We start from the raw sequence: 16,893 nt of genomic DNA on the forward strand, positions 1-16,893 counted from the left end.
AAACCTGCTTTCATTTTCTTATATACTATGGTGAGAAAACAAAGTGAAACATTTTCTCCCATTAGTCTGTTATTATATAATTTATTACCCTACAAAAATGTAGGGTTTAAGGAAAAATAAGTCTATAGACTCCTTATTGTTCTTGACCACGGAAATCTTTAGGAAAAGGCGAAAGATTTATTCGCTAAAAATGACCAGGAACAAGAGTGGCCTTCATTTTGAGGGGCCCCAAGTTAGCTTGACAGCGTCGTTCAACAGGCGCGATCCTGAAATGTCATTTTGTCGAATTAATTAATTCAATTTTACAGATGTATATGATACTGCTTGATTACCAAATTATTCTATCTATTATATTTCTGCTAGTAGAGAGTATTTTAGAAAAAAATGAGACTATTTTTAAAAAAATCACATTTATCTCCCTGGCAGCCCCAGTTAATAAAGTTATCTTCCCCTGTATAATTCTAGGGGGTTCAGTAGGGTTGGAGCGTATAAAACAAGAAGAGACGTACTGATTTATATCGGCTACTTTTTCTACACTTTCTTTTAATAATCTGTCGCATAAAACGTACTTTTTAACAACGAAAAAATAAAAAAAAATAAAATAAAAAAAAACATTTTGTCACAAGCATATAACGTACATGACTCGCGTTCATTTTTACAATAGGCAAACATGGAGTATACACAAAAACGAAATCTATCTATGAACGCCTCGTTAAAAAATGTAAGTGCTTTGGCAACTTTGAAGAGAAGAATTCAAGAGAAAGCATATTTTTACTTTGAATAGGTATTTTCACGTTTTAACAGACACTATTACAAAGTGAGATTTTTGGTGAAAAATGTCGTTAAATTAACATGAAAATAAATTTATACATGGATTAAACAAAAAGGAAAACCATTAAATTTTTGAATACAAAATCGACTGAAGGCAAACCTGCTTTCATTTTCTTATATACTATGGTGAGAAAACAAAGTGAAACATTTTCTCCCATTAGTCTGTTATTATATAATTTATTACCCTACAAAAATGTAGGGTTTAAGGAAAAATAAGTCTATAGACTCCTTATTGTTCTTGACCACGGAAATCTTTAGGAAAAGGCGAAAGATTTATTCGCTAAAAATGACCAGGAACAAGAGTGGCCTTCATTTTGAGGGGCCCCAAGTTAGCTTGACAGCGTCGTTCAACAGGCGCGATCCTGAAATGTCATTTTGTCGAATTAATTAATTCAATTTTACAGATGTATATGATACTGCTTGATTACCAAATTATTCTATCTATTATATTTCTGCTAGTAGAGAGTATTTTAGAAAAAAATGAGACTATTTTAAAAAAAATCACATTTATCTCCCTGGCAGCCCCAGTTAATAAAGTTATCATCCCCTGTATAATTCTAGGGGGTTCAGTAGGGTTGGAGCGTATAAAACAAGAAGAGACGTACTGATTTATATCGGCTACTTTTTCTACACTTTCTTTTAATAATCTGTCGCATAAAACGTACTTTTTAACAACGAAAAAATAAAAAAAAATAAAATAAAAAAAAACATTTTGTCACAAGCATATAACGTACATGACTCGCGTTCATTTTTACAATAGGCAAACATGGAGTATACACAAAAACGAAATCCATCTATGAACGCCTCGTTAAAAAATGTAAGTGCTTTGGCAACTTTGAAGAGAAGAATTCAAGAGAAAGCATATTTTTACTTTGAATAGGTATTTTCCCGTTTTAACAGACACTATTACAAAGTGAGATTTTTGGTGAAAAATGTCGTTAAATTAACATGAAAATAAATTTATACATGGATTAAACAAAAAGGAAAACCATTAAATTTTTGCATACAAAATCGACTGAAGGCAAACCTGCTTTCATTTTCTTATATACTATGGTGAGAAAACAAAGTGAAACATTTTCTCCCATTAGTCTGTTATTATATAATTTATTACCCTACAAAAATGTAGGGTTTAAGGAAAAATAAGTCTATAGACTCCTTATTGTTCTTGACCACGGAAATCTTTAGGAAAAGGCGAAAGATTTATTCGCTAAAAATGACCAGGAACAAGAGTGGCCTTCATTTTGAGGGGCCCCAAGTTAGCTTGACAGCGTCGTTCAACAGGCGCGATCCTGAAATGTCATTTTGTCGAATTAATTAATTCAATTTTACAGATGTATATGATACTGCTTGATTACCAAATTATTCTATCTATTATATTTCTGCTAGTAGAGAGTATTTTAGAAAAAAATGAGACTATTTTAAAAAAAATCACATTTATCTCCCTGGCAGCCCCAGTTAATAAAGTTATCTTCCCCTGTATAATTCTAGGGGGTTCAGTAGGGTTGGAGCGTATAAAACAAGAAGAGACGTACTGATTTATATCGGCTACTTTTTCTACACTTTCTTTTAATAATCTGTCGCATAAAACGTACTTTTTAACAACGAAAAAATAAAAAAAAATAAAATAAAAAAAAACATTTTGTCACAAGCATATAACGTACATGACTCGCGTTCATTTTTACAATAGACAAACATGGAGTATACACAAAAACGAAATCTATCTATGAACGCCTCGTTAAAAAATGTAAGTGCTTTGGCAACTTTGAAGAGAAGAATTCAAGAGAAAGCATATTTTTACTTTGAATAGGTATTTTCCCGTTTTAACAGACACTATTACAAAGTGAGATTTTTGGTGAAAAATGTCGTTAAATTAACATGAAAATAAATTTATACATGGATTAAACAAAAAGGAAAACCATTAAATTTTTGCATACAAAATCGACTGAAGGCAAACCTGCTTTCATTTTCTTATATACTATGGTGAGAAAACAAAGTGAAACATTTTCTCCCATTAGTCTGTTATTATATAATTTATTACCCTACAAAAATGTAGGGTTTAAGGAAAAATAAGTCTATAGACTCCTTATTGTTCTTGACCACGGAAATCTTTAGGAAAAGGCGAAAGATTTATTCGCTAAAAATGACCAGGAACAAGAGTGGCCTTCATTTTGAGGGGCCCCAAGTTAGCTTGACAGCGTCGTTCAACAGGCGCGATCCTGAAATGTCATTTTGTCGAATTAATTAATTCAATTTTACAGATGTATATGATACTGCTTGATTACCAAATTATTCTATCTATTATATTTCTGCTAGTAGAGAGTATTTTAGAAAAAATGAGACTATTTTTAAAAAAATCACATTTATCTCCCTGGCAGCCCCAGTTAATAAAGTTATCTTCCCCTGTATAATTCTAGGGGGTTCAGTAGGGTTGGAGCGTATAAAACAAGAGACGTACTGATTTATATCGGCTACTTTTTCTACACTTTCTTTTAATAATCTGTCGCATAAAACGTACTTTTTAACAACGAAAAAATAAAAAAAAATAAAATAAAAAAAAACATTTTGTCACAAGCATATAACGTACATGACTCGCGTTCATTTTTACAATAGGCAAACATGGAGTATACACAAAAACGAAATCTATCTATGAACGCCTCGTTAAAAAATGTAAGTGCTTTGGCAACTTTGAAGAGAAGAATTCAAGAGAAAGCATATTTTTACTTTGAATAGGTATTTTCCCGTTTTAACAGACACTATTACAAAGTGAGATTTTTGGTGAAAAATGTCGTTAAATTAACATGAAAATAAATTTATACATGGATTAAACAAAAAGGAAAACCATTAAATTTTTGCATACAAAATCGACTGAAGGCAAACCTGCTTTCATTTTCTTATATACTATGGTGAGAAAACAAAGTGAAACATTTTCTCCCATTAGTCTGTTATTATATAATTTATTACCCTACAAAAATGTAGGGTTTAAGGAAAAATAAGTCTATAGACTCCTTATTGTTCTTGACCACGGAAATCTTTAGGAAAAGGCGAAAGATTTATTCGCTAAAAATGACCAGGAACAAGAGTGGCCTTCATTTTGAGGGGCCCCAAGTTAGCTTGACAGCGTCGTTCAACAGGCGCGATCCTGAAATGTCATTTTGTCGAATTAATTAATTCAATTTTACAGATGTATATGATACTGCTTGATTACCAAATTATTCTATCTATTATATTTCTGCTAGTAGAGAGTATTTTAGAAAAAAATGAGACTATTTTAAAAAAAATCACATTTATCTCCCTGGCAGCCCCAGTTAATAAAGTTATCTTCCCCTGTATAATTCTAGGGGGTTCAGTAGGGTTGGAGCGTATAAAACAAGAAGAGACGTACTGATTTATATCGGCTACTTTTTCTACACTTTCTTTTAATAATCTGTCGCATAAAACGTACTTTTTAACAACGAAAAAATAAAAAAAAATAAAATAAAAAAAAACATTTTGTCACAAGCATATAACGTACATGACTCGCGTTCATTTTTACAATAGGCAAACATGGAGTATACACAAAAACGAAATCTATCTATGAACGCCTCGTTAAAAAATGTAAGTGCTTTGGCAACTTTGAAGAGAAGAATTCAAGAGAAAGCATATTTTTACTTTGAATAGGTATTTTCCCGTTTTAACAGACACTATTACAAAGTGAGATTTTTGGTGAAAAATGTCGTTAAATTAACATGAAAATAAATTTATACATGGATTAAACAAAAAGGAAAACCATTAAATTTTTGCATACAAAATCGACTGAAGGCAAACCTGCTTTCATTTTCTTATATACTATGGTGAGAAAACAAAGTGAAACATTTTCTCCCATTAGTCTGTTATTATATAATTTATTACCCTACAAAAATGTAGGGTTTAAGGAAAAATAAGTCTATAGACTCCTTATTGTTCTTGACCACGGAAATCTTTAGGAAAAGGCGAAAGATTTATTCGCTAAAAATGACCAGGAACAAGAGTGGCCTTCATTTTGAGGGGCCCCAAGTTAGCTTGACAGCGTCGTTCAACAGGCGCGATCCTGAAATGTCATTTTGTCGAATTAATTAATTCAATTTTACAGATGTATATGATACTGCTTGATTACCAAATTATTCTATCTATTATATTTCTGCTAGTAGAGAGTATTTTAGAAAAAAATGAGACTATTTTAAAAAAAATCACATTTATCTCCCTGGCAGCCCCAGTTAATAAAGTTATCTTCCCCTGTATAATTCTAGGGGGTTCAGTAGGGTTGGAGCGTATAAAACAAGAAGAGACGTACTGATTTATATCGGCTACTTTTTCTACACTTTCTTTTAATAATCTGTCGCATAAAACGTACTTTTTAACAACGAAAAAAAAAAAAAAAAACATTTTGTCACAAGCATATAACGTACATGACTCGCGTTCATTTTTACAATAGACAAACATGGAGTATACACAAAAACGAAATCTATCTATGAACGCCTCGTTAAAAAATGTAAGTGCTTTGGCAACTTTGAAGAGAAGAATTCAAGAGAAAGCATATTTTTACTTTGAATAGGTATTTTCCCGTTTTAACAGACACTATTACAAAGTGAGATTTTTGGTGAAAAATGTCGTTAAATTAACATGAAAATAAATTTATACATGGATTAAACAAAAAGGAAAACCATTAAATTTTTGCATACAAAATCGACTGAAGGCAAACCTGCTTTCATTTTCTTATATACTATGGTGAGAAAACAAAGTGAAACATTTTCTCCCATTAGTCTGTTATTATATAATTTATTACCCTACAAAAATGTAGGGTTTAAGGAAAAATAAGTCTATAGACTCCTTATTGTTCTTGACCACGGAAATCTTTAGGAAAAGGCGAAAGATTTATTCGCTAAAAATGTCCAGGAACAAGAGTGGCCTTCATTTTGAGGGGCCCCAAGTTAGCTTGACAGCGTCGTTCAACAGGCGCGATCCTGAAATGTCATTTTGTCGAATTAATTAATTCAATTTTACAGATGTATATGATACTGCTTGATTACCAAATTATTCTATCTATTATATTTCTGCTAGTAGAGAGTATTTTAGAAAAAAATGAGACTATTTTAAAAAAAATCACATTTATCTCCCTGGCAGCCCCAGTTAATAAAGTTATCTTCCCCTGTATAATTCTAGGGGGTTCAGTAGGGTTGGAGCGTATAAAACAAGAAGAGACGTACTGATTTATATCGGCTACTTTTTCTACACTTTCTTTTAATAATCTGTCGCATAAAACGTACTTTTTAACAACGAAAAAATAAAAAAAAATAAAATAAAAAAAAACATTTTGTCACAAGCATATAACGTACATGACTCGCGTTCATTTTTACAATAGACAAACATGGAGTATACACAAAAACGAAATCTATCTATGAACGCCTCGTTAAAAAATGTAAGTGCTTTGGCAACTTTGAAGAGAAGAATTCAAGAGAAAGCATATTTTTACTTTGAATAGGTATTTTCCCGTTTTAACAGACACTATTACAAAGTGAGATTTTTGGTGAAAAATGTCGTTAAATTAACATGAAAATAAATTTATACATGGATTAAACAAAAAGGAAAACCATTAAATTTTTGCATACAAAATCGACTGAAGGCAAACCTGCTTTCATTTTCTTATATACTATGGTGAGAAAACAAAGTGAAACATTTTCTCCCATTAGTCTGTTATTATATAATTTATTACCCTACAAAAATGTAGGGTTTAAGGAAAAATAAGTCTATAGACTCCTTATTGTTCTTGACCACGGAAATCTTTAGGAAAAGGCGAAAGATTTATTCGCTAAAAATGACCAGGAACAAGAGTGGCCTTCATTTTGAGGGGCCCCAAGTTAGCTTGACAGCGTCGTTCAACAGGCGCGATCCTGAAATGTCATTTTGTCGAATTAATTAATTCAATTTTACAGATGTATATGATACTGCTTGATTACCAAATTATTCTATCTATTATATTTCTGCTAGTAGAGAGTATTTTAGAAAAAAAATGAGACTATTTTAAAAAAAATCACATTTATCTCCCTGGCAGCCCCAGTTAATAAAGTTATCTTCCCCTGTATAATTCTAGGGGGTTCAGTAGGGTTGGAGCGTATAAAACAAGAAGAGACGTACTGATTTATATCGGCTACTTTTTCTACACTTTCTTTTAATAATCTGTCGCATAAAACGTACTTTTTAACAACGAAAAAATAAAAAAAAATAAAATAAAAAAAAACATTTTGTCACAAGCATATAACGTACATGACTCGCGTTCATTTTTACAATAGGCAAACATGGAGTATACACAAAAACGAAATCTATCTATGAACGCCTCGTTAAAAAATGTAAGTGCTTTGGCAACTTTGAAGAGAAGAATTCAAGAGAAAGCATATTTTTACTTTGAATAGGTATTTTCCCGTTTTAACAGACACTATTACAAAGTGAGATTTTTGGTGAAAAATGTCGTTAAATTAACATGAAAATAAATTTATACATGGATTAAACAAAAAGGAAAACCATTAAATTTTTGCATACAAAATCGACTGAAGGCAAACCTGCTTTCATTTTCTTATATACTATGGTGAGAAAACAAAGTGAAACATTTTCTCCCATTAGTCTGTTATTATATAATTTATTACCCTACAAAAATGTAGGGTTTAAGGAAAAATAAGTCTATAGACTCCTTATTGTTCTTGACCACGGAAATCTTTAGGAAAAGGCGAAAGATTTATTCGCTAAAAATGACCAGGAACAAGAGTGGCCTTCATTTTGAGGGGCCCCAAGTTAGCTTGACAGCGTCGTTCAACAGGCGCGATCCTGAAATGTCATTTTGTCGAATTAATTAATTCAATTTTACAGATGTATATGATACTGCTTGATTACCAAATTATTCTATCTATTATATTTCTGCTAGTAGAGAGTATTTTAGAAAAAAATGAGACTATTTTAAAAAAAATCACATTTATCTCCCTGGCAGCCCCAGTTAATAAAGTTATCTTCCCCTGTATAATTCTAGGGGGTTCAGTAGGGTTGGAGCGTATAAAACAAGAAGAGACGTACTGATTTATATCGGCTACTTTTTCTACACTTTCTTTTAATAATCTGTCGCATAAAACGTACTTTTTAACAACGAAAAAAAAAAAAAAAAACATTTTGTCACAAGCATATAACGTACATGACTCGCGTTCATTTTTACAATAGACAAACATGGAGTATACACAAAAACGAAATCTATCTATGAACGCCTCGTTAAAAAATGTAAGTGCTTTGGCAACTTTGAAGAGAAGAATTCAAGAGAAAGCATATTTTTACTTTGAATAGGTATTTTCCCGTTTTAACAGACACTATTACAAAGTGAGATTTTTGGTGAAAAATGTCGTTAAATTAACATGAAAATAAATTTATACATGGATTAAACAAAAAGGAAAACCATTAAATTTTTGCATACAAAATCGACTGAAGGCAAACCTGCTTTCATTTTCTTATATACTATGGTGAGAAAACAAAGTGAAACATTTTCTCCCATTAGTCTGTTATTATATAATTTATTACCCTACAAAAATGTAGGGTTTAAGGAAAAATAAGTCTATAGACTCCTTATTGTTCTTGACCACGGAAATCTTTAGGAAAAGGCGAAAGATTTATTCGCTAAAAATGTCCAGGAACAAGAGTGGCCTTCATTTTGAGGGGCCCCAAGTTAGCTTGACAGCGTCGTTCAACAGGCGCGATCCTGAAATGTCATTTTGTCGAATTAATTAATTCAATTTTACAGATGTATATGATACTGCTTGATTACCAAATTATTCTATCTATTATATTTCTGCTAGTAGAGAGTATTTTAGAAAAAAATGAGACTATTTTAAAAAAAATCACATTTATCTCCCTGGCAGCCCCAGTTAATAAAGTTATCTTCCCCTGTATAATTCTAGGGGGTTCAGTAGGGTTGGAGCGTATAAAACAAGAAGAGACGTACTGATTTATATCGGCTACTTTTTCTACACTTTCTTTTAATAATCTGTCGCATAAAACGTACTTTTTAACAACGAAAAAATAAAAAAAAATAAAATAAAAAAAAACATTTTGTCACAAGCATATAACGTACATGACTCGCGTTCATTTTTACAATAGACAAACATGGAGTATACACAAAAACGAAATCTATCTATGAACGCCTCGTTAAAAAATGTAAGTGCTTTGGCAACTTTGAAGAGAAGAATTCAAGAGAAAGCATATTTTTACTTTGAATAGGTATTTTCCCGTTTTAACAGACACTATTACAAAGTGAGATTTTTGGTGAAAAATGTCGTTAAATTAACATGAAAATAAATTTATACATGGATTAAACAAAAAGGAAAACCATTAAATTTTTGCATACAAAATCGACTGAAGGCAAACCTGCTTTCATTTTCTTATATACTATGGTGAGAAAACAAAGTGAAACATTTTCTCCCATTAGTCTGTTATTATATAATTTATTACCCTACAAAAATGTAGGGTTTAAGGAAAAATAAGTCTATAGACTCCTTATTGTTCTTGACCACGGAAATCTTTAGGAAAAGGCGAAAGATTTATTCGCTAAAAATGACCAGGAACAAGAGTGGCCTTCATTTTGAGGGGCCCCAAGTTAGCTTGACAGCGTCGTTCAACAGGCGCGATCCTGAAATGTCATTTTGTCGAATTAATTAATTCAATTTTACAGATGTATATGATACTGCTTGATTACCAAATTATTCTATCTATTATATTTCTGCTAGTAGAGAGTATTTTAGAAAAAAAATGAGACTATTTTAAAAAAAATCACATTTATCTCCCTGGCAGCCCCAGTTAATAAAGTTATCTTCCCCTGTATAATTCTAGGGGGTTCAGTAGGGTTGGAGCGTATAAAACAAGAAGAGACGTACTGATTTATATCGGCTACTTTTTCTACACTTTCTTTTAATAATCTGTCGCATAAAACGTACTTTTTAACAACGAAAAAATAAAAAAAAATAAAATAAAAAAAAACATTTTGTCACAAGCATATAACGTACATGACTCGCGTTCATTTTTACAATAGACAAACATGGAGTATACACAAAAACGAAATCTATCTATGAACGCCTCGTTAAAAAATGTAAGTGCTTTGGCAACTTTGAAGAGAAGAATTCAAGAGAAAGCATATTTTTACTTTGAATAGGTATTTTCCCGTTTTAACAGACACTATTACAAAGTGAGATTTTTGGTGAAAAATGTCGTTAAATTAACATGAAAATAAATTTATACATGGATTAAACAAAAAGGAAAACCATTAAATTTTTGCATACAAAATCGACTGAAGGCAAACCTGCTTTCATTTTCTTATATACTATGGTGAGAAAACAAAGTGAAACATTTTCTCCCATTAGTCTGTTATTATATAATTTATTACCCTACAAAAATGTAGGGTTTAAGGAAAAATAAGTCTATAGACTCCTTATTGTTCTTGACCACGGAAATCTTTAGGAAAAGGCGAAAGATTTATTCGCTAAAAATGACCAGGAACAAGAGTGGCCTTCATTTTGAGGGGCCCCAAGTTAGCTTGACAGCGTCGTTCAACAGGCGCGATCCTGAAATGTCATTTTGTCGAATTAATTAATTCAATTTTACAGATGTATATGATACTGCTTGATTACCAAATTATTCTATCTATTATATTTCTGCTAGTAGAGAGTATTTTAGAAAAAATGAGACTATTTTTAAAAAAATCACATTTATCTCCCTGGCAGCCCCAGTTAATAAAGTTATCTTCCCCTGTATAATTCTAGGGGGTTCAGTAGGGTTGGAGCGTATAAAACAAGAGACGTACTGATTTATATCGGCTACTTTTTCTACACTTTCTTTTAATAATCTGTCGCATAAAACGTACTTTTTAACAACGAAAAAATAAAAAAAAATAAAATAAAAAAAAACATTTTGTCACAAGCATATAACGTACATGACTCGCGTTCATTTTTACAATAGACAAACATGGAGTATACACAAAAACGAAATCTATCTATGAACGCCTCGTTAAAAAATGTAAGTGCTTTGGCAACTTTGAAGAGAAGAATTCAAGAGAAAGCATATTTTTACTTTGAATAGGTATTTTCCCGTTTTAACAGACACTATTACAAAGTGAGATTTTTGGTGAAAAATGTCGTTAAATTAACATGAAAATAAATTTATACATGGATTAAACAAAAAGGAAAACCATTAAATTTTTGCATACAAAATCGACTGAAGGCAAACCTGCTTTCATTTTCTTATATACTATGGTGAGAAAACAAAGTGAAACATTTTCTCCCATTAGTCTGTTATTATATAATTTATTACCCTACAAAAATGTAGGGTTTAAGGAAAAATAAGTCTATAGACTCCTTATTGTTCTTGACCACGGAAATCTTTAGGAAAAGGCGAAAGATTTATTCGCTAAAAATGACCAGGAACAAGAGTGGCCTTCATTTTGAGGGGCCCCAAGTTAGCTTGACAGCGTCGTTCAACAGGCGCGATCCTGAAATGTCATTTTGTCGAATTAATTAATTCAATTTTACAGATGTATATGATACTGCTTGATTACCAAATTATTCTATCTATTATATTTCTGCTAGTAGAGAGTATTTTAGAAAAAAATGAGACTATTTAAAAAAAAATCACATTTATCTCCCTGGCAGCCCCAGTTAATAAAGTTATCTTCCCCTGTATAATTCTAGGGGGTTCAGTAGGGTTGGAGCGTATAAAACAAGAAGAGACGTACTGATTTATATCGGCTACTTTTTCTACACTTTCTTTTAATAATCTGTCGCATAAAACGTACTTTTTAACAACGAAAAAAAAAAAAAAAAAAAAAAAACATTTTGTCACAAGCATATAACGTACATGACTCGCGTTCATTTTTACAATAGACAAACATGGAGTATACACAAAAACGAAATCTATCTATGAACGCCTCGTTAAAAAATGTAAGTGCTTTGGCAACTTTGAAGAGAAGAATTCAAGAGAAAGCATATTTTTACTTTGAATAGGTATTTTCCCGTTTTAACAGACACTATTACAAAGTGAGATTTTTGGTGAAAAATGTCGTTAAATTAACATGAAAATAAATTTATACATGGATTAAACAAAAAGGAAAACCATTAAATTTTTGCATACAAAATCGACTGAAGGCAAACCTGCTTTCATTTTCTTATATACTATGGTGAGAAAACAAAGTGAAACATTTTCTCCCATTAGTCTGTTATTATATAATTTATTACCCTACAAAAATGTAGGGTTTAAGGAAAAATAAGTCTATAGACTCCTTATTGTTCTTGACCACGGAAATCTTTAGGAAAAGGCGAAAGATTTATTCGCTAAAAATGACCAGGAACAAGAGTGGCCTTCATTTTGAGGGGCCCCAAGTTAGCTTGACAGCGTCGTTCAACAGGCGCGATCCTGAAATGTCATTTTGTCGAATTAATTAATTCAATTTTACAGATGTATATGATACTGCTTGATTACCAAATTATTCTATCTATTATATTTCTGCTAGTAGAGAGTATTTTAGAAAAAAATGAGACTATTTAAAAAAAAATCACATTTATCTCCCTGGCAGCCCCAGTTAATAAAGTTATCTTCCCCTGTATAATTCTAGGGGGTTCAGTAGGGTTGGAGCGTATAAAACAAGAAGAGACGTACTGATTTATATCGGCTACTTTTTCTACACTTTCTTTTAATAATCTGTCGCATAAAACGTACTTTTTAACAACGAAAAAAAAAAAAAAAAAAAAAAAAAAAAAAAACATTTAGTCACAAGCATATAACGTACATGACTCGCGTTCATTTTTACAATAGACAAACATGGAGTATACACAAAAACGAAATCTATCTATGAACGCCTCGTTAAAAAATGTAAGTGCTTTGGCAACTTTGAAGAGAAGAATTCAAGAGAAAGCATATTTTTACTTTGAATAGGTATTTTCCCGTTTTAACAGACACTATTACAAAGTGAGATTTTTGGTGAAAAATGTCGTTAAATTAACATGAAAATAAATTTATACATGGATTAAACAAAAAGGAAAACCATTAAATTTTTGCATACAAAATCGACTGAAGGCAAACCTGCTTTCATTTTCTTATATACTATGGTGAGAAAACAAAGTGAAACATTTTCTCCCATTAGTCTGTTATTATATAATTTATTACCCTACAAAAATGTAGGGTTTAAGGAAAAATAAGTCTATAGACTCCTTATTGTTCTTGACCACGGAAATCTTTAGGAAAAGGCGAAAGATTTATTCGCTAAAAATGACCAGGAACAAGAGTGGCCTTCATTTTGAGGGGCCCCAAGTTAGCTTGACAGCGTCGTTCAACAGGCGCGATCCTGAAATGTCATTTTGTCGAATTAATTAATTCAATTTTACAGATGTATATGATACTGCTTGATTACCAAATTATTCTATCTATTATATTTCTGCTAGTAGAGAGTATTTTAGAAAAAAATGAGACTATTTTAAAAAAAATCACATTTATCTCCCTGGCAGCCCCAGTTAATAAAGTTATCTTCCCCTGTATAATTCTAGGGGGTTCAGTAGGGTTGGAGCGTATAAAACAAGAAGAGACGTACTGATTTATATCGGCTACTTTTTCTACACTTTCTTTTAATAATCTGTCGCATAAAACGTACTTTTTAACAACGAAAAAAAAAAAAAAAAACATTTTGTCACAAGCATATAACGTACATGACTCGCGTTCATTTTTACAATAGACAAACATGGAGTATACACAAAAACGAAATCTATCTATGAACGCCTCGTTAAAAAATGTAAGTGCTTTGGCAACTTTGAAGAGAAGAATTCAAGAGAAAGCATATTTTTACTTTGAATAGGTATTTTCCCGTTTTAACAGACACTATTACAAAGTGAGATTTTTGGTGAAAAATGTCGTTAAATTAACATGAAAATAAATTTATACATGGATTAAACAAAAAGGAAAACCATTAAATTTTTGCATACAAAATCGACTGAAGGCAAACCTGCTTTCATTTTCTTATATACTATGGTGAGAAAACAAAGTGAAACATTTTCTCCCATTAGTCTGTTATTATATAATTTATTACCCTACAAAAATGTAGGGTTTAAGGAAAAATAAGTCTATAGACTCCTTATTGTTCTTGACCACGGAAATCTTTAGGAAAAGGCGAAAGATTTATTCGCTAAAAATGACCAGGAACAAGAGTGGCCTTCATTTTGAGGGGCCCCAAGTTAGCTTGACAGCGTCGTTCAACAGGCGCGATCCTGAAATGTCATTTTGTCGAATTAATTAATTCAATTTTACAGATGTATATGATACTGCTTGATTACCAAATTATTCTATCTATTATATTTCTGCTAGTAGAGAGTATTTTAGAAAAAAATGAGACTATTTAAAAAAAAATCACATTTATCTCCCTGGCAGCCCCAGTTAATAAAGTTATCTTCCCCTGTATAATTCTAGGGGGTTCAGTAGGGTTGGAGCGTATAAAACAAGAAGAGACGTACTGATTTATATCGGCTACTTTTTCTACACTTTCTTTTAATAATCTGTCGCATAAAACGTACTTTTTAACAACGAAAAAAAAAAAAAAAAAAAAAACATTTTGTCACAAGCATATAACGTACATGACTCGCGTTCATTTTTACAATAGACAAACATGGAGTATACACAAAAACGAAATCTATCTATGAACGCCTCGTTAAAAAATGTAAGTGCTTTGGCAACTTTGAAGAGAAGAATTCAAGAGAAAGCATATTTTTACTTTGAATAGGTATTTTCCCGTTTTAACAGACACTATTACAAAGTGAGATTTTTGGTGAAAAATGTCGTTAAATTAACATGAAAATAAATTTATACATGGATTAAACAAAAAGGAAAACCATTAAATTTTTGCATACAAAATCGACTGAAGGCAAACCTGCTTTCATTTTCTTATATACTATGGTGAGAAAACAAAGTGAAACATTTTCTCCCATTAGTCTGTTATTATATAATTTATTACCCTACAAAAATGTAGGGTTTAAGGAAAAATAAGTCTATAGACTCCTTATTGTTCTTGACCACGGAAATCTTTAGGAAAAGGCGAAAGATTTATTCGCTAAAAATGACCAGGAACAAGAGTGGCCTTCATTTTGAGGGGCCCCAAGTTAGCTTGACAGCGTCGTTCAACAGGCGCGATCCTGAAATGTCATTTTGTCGAATTAATTAATTCAATTTTACAGATGTATATGATACTGCTTGATTACCAAATTATTCTATCTATTATATTTCTGCTAGTAGAGAGTATTTTAGAAAAAAATGAGACTATTTTAAAAAAAATCACATTTATCTCCCTGGCAGCCCCAGTTAATAAAGTTATCTTCCCCTGTATAATTCTAGGGGGTTCAGTAGGGTTGGAGCGTATAAAACAAGAAGAGACGTACTGATTTATATCGGCTACTTTTTCTACACTTTCTTTTAATAATCTGTCGCATAAAACGTACTTTTTAACAACGAAAAAAAAAAAAAAAAAAACATTTTGTCACAAGCATATAACGTACATGACTCGCGTTCATTTTTACAATAGACAAACATGGAGTATACACAAAAACGAAATCTATCTATGAACGCCTCGTTAAAAAATGTAAGTGCTTTGGCAACTTTGAAGAGAAGAATTCAAGAGAAAGCATATTTTTACTTTGAATAGGTATTTTCCCGTTTTAACAGACACTATTACAAAGTGAGATTTTTGGTGAAAAATGTCGTTAAATTAACATGAAAATAAATTTATACATGGATTAAACAAAAAGGAAAACCATTAAATTTTTGCATACAAAATCGACTGAAGGCAAACCTGCTTTCATTTTCTTATATACTATGGTGAGAAAACAAAGTGAAACATTTTCTCCCATTAGTCTGTTATTATATAATTTATTACCCTACAAAAATGTAGGGTTTAAGGAAAAATAAGTCTATAGACTCCTTATTGTTCTTGACCACGGAAATCTTTAGGAAAAGGCGAAAGATTTATTCGCTAAAAATGACCAGGAACAAGAGTGGCCTTCATTTTGAGGGGCCCCAAGTTAGCTTGACAGCGTCGTTCAACAGGCGCGATCCTGAAATGTCATTTTGTCGAATTAATTAATTCAATTTTACAGATGTATATGATACTGCTTGATTACCAAATTATTCTATCTATTATATTTCTGCTAGTAGAGAGTATTTTAGAAAAAAATGAGACTATTTTAAAAAAAATCACATTTATCTCCCTGGCAGCCCCAGTTAATAAAGTTATCTTCCCCTGTATAATTCTAGGGGGTTCAGTAGGGTTGGAGCGTATAAAACAAGAAGAGACGTACTGATTTATATCGGCTACTTTTTCTACACTTTCTTTTAATAATCTGTCGCATAAAACGTACTTTTTAACAACGAAAAAATAAAAAAAAATAAAATAAAAAAAAACATTTTGTCACAAGCATATAACGTACATGACTCGCGTTCATTTTTACAATAGGCAAACATGGAGTATACACAAAAACGAAATCTATCTATGAACGCCTCGTTAAAAAATGTAAGTGCTTTGGCAACTTTGAAGAGAAGAATTCAAGAGAAAGCATATTTTTACTTTGAATAGGTATTTTCACGTTTTAACAGACACTATTACAAAGTGAGATTTTTGGTGAAAAATGTCGTTAAATTAACATGAAAATAAATTTATACATGGATTAAACAAAAAGGAAAACCATTAAATTTTTGCATACAAAATCGACTGAAGGCAAACCTGCTTTCATTTTCTTATATACTATGGTGAGAAAACAAAGTGAAACATTTTCTCCCATTAGTCTGTTATTATATAATTTATTACCCTACAAAAATGTAGGGTTTAAGGAAAAATAAGTCTATAGACTCCTTATTGTTCTTGACCACGGAAATCTTTAGGAAAAGGCGAAAGATTTATTCGCTAAAAATGACCAGGAACAAGAGTGGCCTTCATTTTGAGGGGCCCCAAGTTAGCTTGACAGCGTCGTTCAACAGGCGCGATCCTGAAATGTCATTTTG

General features: G+C 31.5%; 19 non-coding genes across 19 annotated transcripts; all 19 read right to left on the bottom strand.

The window, feature by feature from the left end:
* Window positions 1-86: 86 nt before the first annotated feature.
* On the bottom strand, window positions 87-210 carry LOC145297270 (U5 spliceosomal RNA). The gene has a single exon (XR_013870128.1). It is a non-coding gene; the product is annotated as a U5 spliceosomal RNA (small nuclear RNA).
* Window positions 211-1,013: 803 nt separating this feature from the next.
* Window positions 1,014-1,137, bottom strand: LOC145297271 (U5 spliceosomal RNA). The gene has a single exon (XR_013870129.1). It is a non-coding gene; the product is annotated as a U5 spliceosomal RNA (small nuclear RNA).
* Window positions 1,138-1,940: 803 nt separating this feature from the next.
* Window positions 1,941-2,064, bottom strand: LOC145297273 (U5 spliceosomal RNA). The gene has a single exon (XR_013870130.1). It is a non-coding gene; the product is annotated as a U5 spliceosomal RNA (small nuclear RNA).
* An 803-nt stretch (window positions 2,065-2,867) lies between these two features.
* LOC145297274 (U5 spliceosomal RNA) lies at window positions 2,868-2,991 on the bottom strand. The gene has a single exon (XR_013870131.1). It is a non-coding gene; the product is annotated as a U5 spliceosomal RNA (small nuclear RNA).
* Window positions 2,992-3,790: 799 nt separating this feature from the next.
* On the bottom strand, window positions 3,791-3,914 carry LOC145297275 (U5 spliceosomal RNA). The gene has a single exon (XR_013870132.1). It is a non-coding gene; the product is annotated as a U5 spliceosomal RNA (small nuclear RNA).
* Window positions 3,915-4,717: 803 nt separating this feature from the next.
* On the bottom strand, window positions 4,718-4,841 carry LOC145297276 (U5 spliceosomal RNA). The gene has a single exon (XR_013870133.1). It is a non-coding gene; the product is annotated as a U5 spliceosomal RNA (small nuclear RNA).
* Window positions 4,842-5,630: 789 nt separating this feature from the next.
* Window positions 5,631-5,754, bottom strand: LOC145297392 (U5 spliceosomal RNA). The gene has a single exon (XR_013870243.1). It is a non-coding gene; the product is annotated as a U5 spliceosomal RNA (small nuclear RNA).
* Window positions 5,755-6,557: 803 nt separating this feature from the next.
* Window positions 6,558-6,681, bottom strand: LOC145297277 (U5 spliceosomal RNA). The gene has a single exon (XR_013870134.1). It is a non-coding gene; the product is annotated as a U5 spliceosomal RNA (small nuclear RNA).
* Window positions 6,682-7,485: 804 nt separating this feature from the next.
* On the bottom strand, window positions 7,486-7,609 carry LOC145297278 (U5 spliceosomal RNA). The gene has a single exon (XR_013870135.1). It is a non-coding gene; the product is annotated as a U5 spliceosomal RNA (small nuclear RNA).
* A 789-nt stretch (window positions 7,610-8,398) lies between these two features.
* LOC145297393 (U5 spliceosomal RNA) lies at window positions 8,399-8,522 on the bottom strand. Its single transcript, XR_013870244.1, has one exon. It is a non-coding gene; the product is annotated as a U5 spliceosomal RNA (small nuclear RNA).
* Window positions 8,523-9,325: 803 nt separating this feature from the next.
* Window positions 9,326-9,449, bottom strand: LOC145297279 (U5 spliceosomal RNA). Its single transcript, XR_013870136.1, has one exon. It is a non-coding gene; the product is annotated as a U5 spliceosomal RNA (small nuclear RNA).
* Window positions 9,450-10,253: 804 nt separating this feature from the next.
* LOC145297280 (U5 spliceosomal RNA) lies at window positions 10,254-10,377 on the bottom strand. The gene has a single exon (XR_013870137.1). It is a non-coding gene; the product is annotated as a U5 spliceosomal RNA (small nuclear RNA).
* A 799-nt stretch (window positions 10,378-11,176) lies between these two features.
* LOC145297281 (U5 spliceosomal RNA) lies at window positions 11,177-11,300 on the bottom strand. The gene has a single exon (XR_013870138.1). It is a non-coding gene; the product is annotated as a U5 spliceosomal RNA (small nuclear RNA).
* A 796-nt stretch (window positions 11,301-12,096) lies between these two features.
* LOC145297282 (U5 spliceosomal RNA) lies at window positions 12,097-12,220 on the bottom strand. Its single transcript, XR_013870139.1, has one exon. It is a non-coding gene; the product is annotated as a U5 spliceosomal RNA (small nuclear RNA).
* Window positions 12,221-13,024: 804 nt separating this feature from the next.
* On the bottom strand, window positions 13,025-13,148 carry LOC145297283 (U5 spliceosomal RNA). The gene has a single exon (XR_013870140.1). It is a non-coding gene; the product is annotated as a U5 spliceosomal RNA (small nuclear RNA).
* A 789-nt stretch (window positions 13,149-13,937) lies between these two features.
* Window positions 13,938-14,061, bottom strand: LOC145297284 (U5 spliceosomal RNA). Its single transcript, XR_013870141.1, has one exon. It is a non-coding gene; the product is annotated as a U5 spliceosomal RNA (small nuclear RNA).
* Window positions 14,062-14,855: 794 nt separating this feature from the next.
* On the bottom strand, window positions 14,856-14,979 carry LOC145297285 (U5 spliceosomal RNA). The gene has a single exon (XR_013870142.1). It is a non-coding gene; the product is annotated as a U5 spliceosomal RNA (small nuclear RNA).
* Window positions 14,980-15,770: 791 nt separating this feature from the next.
* On the bottom strand, window positions 15,771-15,894 carry LOC145297286 (U5 spliceosomal RNA). Its single transcript, XR_013870143.1, has one exon. It is a non-coding gene; the product is annotated as a U5 spliceosomal RNA (small nuclear RNA).
* Window positions 15,895-16,697: 803 nt separating this feature from the next.
* On the bottom strand, window positions 16,698-16,821 carry LOC145297287 (U5 spliceosomal RNA). The gene has a single exon (XR_013870144.1). It is a non-coding gene; the product is annotated as a U5 spliceosomal RNA (small nuclear RNA).
* Between the last annotated feature and the right edge of the window lie 72 nt (window positions 16,822-16,893).

The sequence above is a fragment of the Euprymna scolopes genome, chromosome 17 (genome assembly GCF_053919585.1).
Source record: "Euprymna scolopes isolate OS-2025 chromosome 17, ASM5391958v1, whole genome shotgun sequence".
Lineage (NCBI taxonomy): Eukaryota > Metazoa > Mollusca > Cephalopoda > Sepiida > Sepiolidae > Euprymna > Euprymna scolopes.